Genomic DNA, 6095 nt, shown 5'->3' with positions numbered 1-6095 from the left:
CATCATTCAAAGCAGTCTCTGCCCCAGTGGAGTTTTAGAATCTAGGGTTCCTATCGCATACACCTAGGGCAGGTAAGCTGTCTATGAGATACCCTGTGTGGTACCTCTATGTGTGGTGAAAAAGATCATAGTGCTCAACTGAAAGACTTTTGCAACTGAACAGATATCTTAGCCCCCCGGAATAATTGGCTTGGGTTTTAACTGCTACTTTTACGTAATTTTTTTTTGTTGTTCTTTCCAACTTCCTCTTTGATTATACTATATAAGACACAATGGCAATCTCGAAATTATCCGGCAGTGCAGCTGGCATGACTACTCTCAAAATGCAGCCCAACTAAACTGATGTGCATATGGCCTTCTGGAAAACTCATCATGTGTGACATCTGCATATACTTTCCACTGTTTAGTAAATACCTTTTTTTTTTTTTTTGTAAGCTCAATGAATAGTGCTTGTGCTAAACATACTATCTGCCTATAGTTGTAATTAAGGAATATTTATAGTTGTGTTATGTATGTTATCAAGGCTGAGTAACTGCTTCGTAGTGTGTGGTTTTGTGTTGGTGCACTATTTTGGGGTATTTCCACTTCCATGTTCATACCTAGGTGTTTGTAAGCCAATAAATAGTTGCTATCGTGCTAAGATTTTGTACTTTAGATTTTGTTGCTGAATTGGCCTTTTTTAACCTTGCTTCTGGATTACACCTTTGACTTCTGATGCTGAATTTAGCTTGCCTACTGACCATCCTGCTGTCTGTGCAAAACCTTGGCTTGTCTATAGACAATTCTTCTGCTTACATCCTGCCAAGACATTAGCCTGTCTACTGACCATTCTGCTGCTTACATCCTGCCAAGACATTAGCCTGTCTACTGACCATTCTGCTGCTTACATCCTGCCAAGACATTAGCCTGTCTACTGACCATTCTGCTGCTTACATCCTGCCAAGACATTAGCCTGTCTACTGACCATTCTGCTGCTTACATCCTGCCAAGACATTAGCCTGTCTACTGACCATTCTGCTGCTTACATCCTGCCATGACATTAGCCTGTCTACTGACCATTCTGCTACCTACAGCTTGCCAAGACATTAGCCTGTCTACTGACCATTCTGCTGCCTACATCCTGCCCTTGTCCTGACATTGTAAAACATATTCCTAATATTATCTTTTGCTTGTTTTTTTATCCTTTATAATTTATTCTTTTAATTAGTAAGAATCACCAATAACTTTCCAGTTTTGAGCATCTTCTTATTAGGCCAGCGGCATAACTGGGGCTACAGAGGGGAAAAAAACTATAGTGTGGGCTGAAGGGCTAGGGATTTTTAGTGAAAGCGCATCTAGGTGGGGAAAGAAGAGGGCAAATCTTGCTCCCAGGCCCAGCCAACAGTAGTTAATCCACTTTACCAGGCAACTGATTTACTAATATTTAAATTGCCAAACAATATTTATTTGGCACTGTTACAGAGGTACTCAGTAAATTCCAGTCACTTATGTAAGACAATCTAAAGAAATAAGCACTTCTATAAAATATATTTTGTAACATTTTCAAAATTCTATTCACAAATTTCATAATGTGAATACAATTCCAAGCATCACAGAGCATCTACTTGTGCAGCATATAGTGCACTGTCGAGAAGGTACTCTTTGTTTTTAAGAGATTTCAGATTTAGCAGGGCCTCTTTATGCATAGAGAAGGAACAGAGGTTGAAAATGAGATGAATCGAAAGAAGAAATTAGCAAAATTAAAAATTATGTAGGAAGGATGGAAAGTGTTAACTAAAGTGGGACAGGAAGGAGAAAGGGGAGTAAACAGTGAAAAGGCCGTTTCAAATTAATTCTAAATAATCGGACGCCTTCAATAAATCTGTCACAGGGAAAACATATTTTTTTTACAAAATGCATCAGTTTTCAAAATTTAATTTTAAAATTAAATGTGGGGCTAGCCATGATTTTAGTTTCCCAGTTGACCCTCAGCCATGTGACTTAAGCTCTGATAAACTTCAGTCACACTTTTCTGCTGTGCTGCAAGTTGGAGTAATATCACCCCCTCCCTTTCAAGATAACGGCTCCCTGACATCTACATTGCTAAAAATGCTCCCATGCCCCACCTAGTGGTAGATATAAGAATAGTACTAAATAGTAAAACACCCAAGTCCAGTCTGCCTCAGAATCCCATGTTATTCGTTCCATGTATTTTGTTAGATTTCGTTAAGTGAGGTGATTATTCACTATATTAAACGATATTCAGCTGATGATGCAAACAAAAAAGGAGGAGGCAGTGAAGATGGAAGGGTCGGAAGGGGCTTTGACAAGAGCTACCAGGAACACACTCTGCACATTTGGATCCTTACATTTACATAGTGCAGTTCTTCTAAATTCCATAACTCCATCACCAATGCCTTGGCACCAATGGAAACACCAGGGGACATCCTTCCTCTGTTTACTGGGGGGGATGTTGTATTTTTTGGAGTAACATTGCCTTTTCAACCAGAATTGTTAATGTAGAAATAAATACGTACTATTCTATGTTTAGAGACCATCTTGCTCTCAGACAGCATTGCCACGGCCAACTGTACCCTGAACCCCCAAACCACTGCTCAAATAGTAGCAACATCTTCCTTTACATTGAATAATTCCAATGATCTTTTCTGTTTTACACCAGAGGCAGAGAGGTAATACATGCTTGGAATATTTGGAAGTCTATTTATGTTAACATTATTTCACCACCAATAGTGGAAGCACTTACAGCACAGACCATGTATGTGAAATATATAGTGGAAACACTGTGGTGTTTATAAATACTTCCACTCAACCAAAAAAAGGCTAAAGGCATTTGTTTATACTTAGATTTTTGTTTATGTCTTTATTGCATAAAGGAAATACTATTATTTCAGAAAAATGTTTTTTTTTTACTTTTCTTTGGTCATCAGCTGAGGAGAAAGTATACCCTGGGGAGCCTTTATCTTTGTTGGAGGTCCAGAAGGACATCATCTGTCATAACAGTGTCCTCCTTTCTAAATCCAGTATAGTACAGTATAACCACCAAGGCCATCAGCTATGGAGATAACACCCACCATGTTATGAAGCTACATGGGAGCCACATCTGCTGCAAAAGCCTGGTTGCCAGCTTCCAGCAACAGTTAAAAGGATGATAACTAAAAATAATGCTATTTGAAAAAAAATTGTTTAGACAGAAGAAAAAGTACCCCAGGCTGTTGTTCTTTTGAGATCTTGGATATAACAAGTAAGGGATTTTTATTTAAGGCTGGGGGTAGCCTAACAAAGAGGCAACACTACGGAGTTTCACTTTCTTTGTCAAATTAAATGGATATATTTGATGCTTAAAGGAGACGAAAATGCATAACCACTGGGGGGGGGGGGGGGGGGGGGGGGGTGCCAAAATGTCAGGCATTCCCCAGTGATTATAATTGGGAGTCCCCAGGCCAGTTCTCCTGTTTGCTGAAAACAACACTGGCCCAGGGTACTACTGTAAAGGCACCATGTTAATATCATTTTCTTCTTCCCGTATCCTTTCCATGAAGCCAAACTTAGTGGCAACACTTTACTGAGCTTATTGAAGTAAGTGACATGTTCCTGATACAAGTGTGTCACTATGACTTCAATTCGTATATTTATTAAAAATTTACTTTTTGGGTTTAAAAAATGTGCATAATTTATAAAGGCAACACGTTCTGTTGTGATATTGATACAGAACAAGAATTTGTGAATGTTTTTTGATATGGTGACAATACACAATTGCAGGGTAAAAAAAATGTTGCAAATAATAAAAAAATAAAATAAAATAAAAAATCAGCCAACTCTGAATTAACTAACTTGTTTGAATGCTGAAAACCTGTTATCCATAATGCTCAGGACCTGGGGTTTTCCAGATAGGGGATCTTATTTCATAATTTGGTTCTTCATTCCTTAATTCAACTAAAAAAATAATTTAAACATTAATTAAACCTAACATGATTGTTTTGCCACCGATATAGATTTGTACAAGTACAAGCGAGAAAAATGAAATAATTCTTAAAACCTAGAAATATTTCTCTAAAATGGAGTCTATGGGAGATGGTGTTCTCAGAGCTTTCTGGATAATGAGTTCCAAGTGCCAAGTGCCTAGAAATTCACAATGAGGCCACCAAAAGTTAGTTGTGGCCACTGTATTATATAATATTAGTATTAAAGTATATGCCATATGTGATTTTGGTATAGTCAAGACTTAGTGCTATGCATTTGTGTATTTTTTCCATATCTGCTCTTCAGACCCCAGATCCACTGTTTCCATTATAAAAGAATGAGTATTGAACCTTGGCTGCCACAAATAAAAGCATAAGGACAGGGCATAAGGATGGAGCCTTTCTACCCAAACAATATCTCTTATTGGATTAATAGTGCAATATATTTATGCTATTTACACTCTATTTAAAGGTTCCCATTAGTTACACAGTAGTCACCTGTGAGCTGCTCGCTGGTTTGCCAATAAATTACCTCCAAATCACCTGGCATTAACTTAACACCAAGTTACTGTACACAGGTTTAGTCTAGAAAACAGGCTGCATTTGGTTGATGACTGTGACCCCCCCAAGAAAATCTTCTCCAGACTCGCATGAGTGCTGCTGATCAATAAGCTATACAACTAAGATATGAAAACCAAATGCAGATTGTCTACATCATACTAAAGCACCGCTGCTTTAAATTCTAAGGTACACGCAAACACAAGGCAACATTATGATCTCACAGTGCATGACACTTGCCAACGGAAGTTTCTAGAAGTAAGCTGAGAGAGCTGCACGGTCATTTCAGTGTTGGACTTGATCAAGTCAGCAGCACAGCTTGCGTCTGAAGACAATTTAATCGGCAATAATTATTGGATATTTTTTGTTTTCGAACTTTTGTCAAAAACTTTCCCTTGATATTGGGCTAAAATATCTCCCTTGTACAAGAGAAAAGAAGCCAATGGCTTTGTCAGTTAGCTTTTCTGACTTGGCAAATCTGTCAGTTGGCAGCCCAGAGACAGGGGCATTTAATGTCAATGCCTTGCATACTCTACTCCATGCTATTATAAGGCATTTAAACATCCAGGATGTGAAAGTCCTGGAAGATGAGACAATGCGTCTGAAAGATGAGGACAAAGATCTGGCAATGAAGGGAGGCCAAATCTTTCCCACCATTCCTATGCTTGACATGTGGGAAGTCATAAAGATAAAGAAGATGGCTGAAGCTGACAGAGATGGTTTATCCAAGGCCATGGAATTAATACAAAACATGCTCAGCATGCTGAAGAGCCTCCAGACCAAACAAATGGAAATAGAGAGCCGTCTAAACAAACTGACAGAGGAGCTGGAGAGCAGAAAAGTGGAATATGAATCCCAACTGAAAATTCTGAGGGCCAACCAGCTGGACATGGCAGCTGAACTGAAGGAAATGAGCACTTTGCGCTTACAATACCAGCTGAAGATGCTCTGTGAGTTTGAGCAGAACAAGGATGGGGAGCAGCTTAAACAGATTCAAAAGAAAATAGACCAGCTCGAGGAAGAATGTACAAAGCTCATTAACACAACAAAGTGCTTGGTGCAGAACCATGAGAAGTCAGTTGTGGAAAATGATATTTTTTTCAAAGCTTTAAAAAACCTTGATGAGAGGAAAGCAGACAAGGATGTTGTTGAGGAGCAGTTGCGTATAAAAGCAGATAAATGTTTCCTAGAAGAGACAGTGAGCCGCATCAATTTTGATGCTTATAAGAACCTGAGTAATGCTATCCAGGGGTTGCTGGGCAAAGTGGCAGTACAAGAACAGGAATGGCAGATATCACTAGATAAAATCCAGACTGAGATGCAGCAGAAACTGCAGCACAGTGAGCTGGAGTCATTGAAGAGTAACATAGAAGAGCGTTTGATAACCTTATCTCGAAAGCTCAAGGAAAGATACCCCCCCCCCCCCCCCCAGCCAAGCCTGATGAGGCTGCTGGCATTCGCAGACAACTGATTCCTATCAATAAATGTATCTCCTGCAGCCACCCTGTGGAACTGAAGGTGCTTAAACCACAACAAACATCAATTCCACACTTTCCTGCTTTCAAAAAGGTTCAACCT

This window comes from Xenopus tropicalis, chromosome 5 (assembly GCF_000004195.4).
Source record: "Xenopus tropicalis strain Nigerian chromosome 5, UCB_Xtro_10.0, whole genome shotgun sequence".
Taxonomy (NCBI): Eukaryota; Metazoa; Chordata; class Amphibia; order Anura; family Pipidae; genus Xenopus; species Xenopus tropicalis.
The sequence above is the reverse complement of the archived record's forward strand: the minus strand, read 5'-3'. Positions refer to the sequence as shown.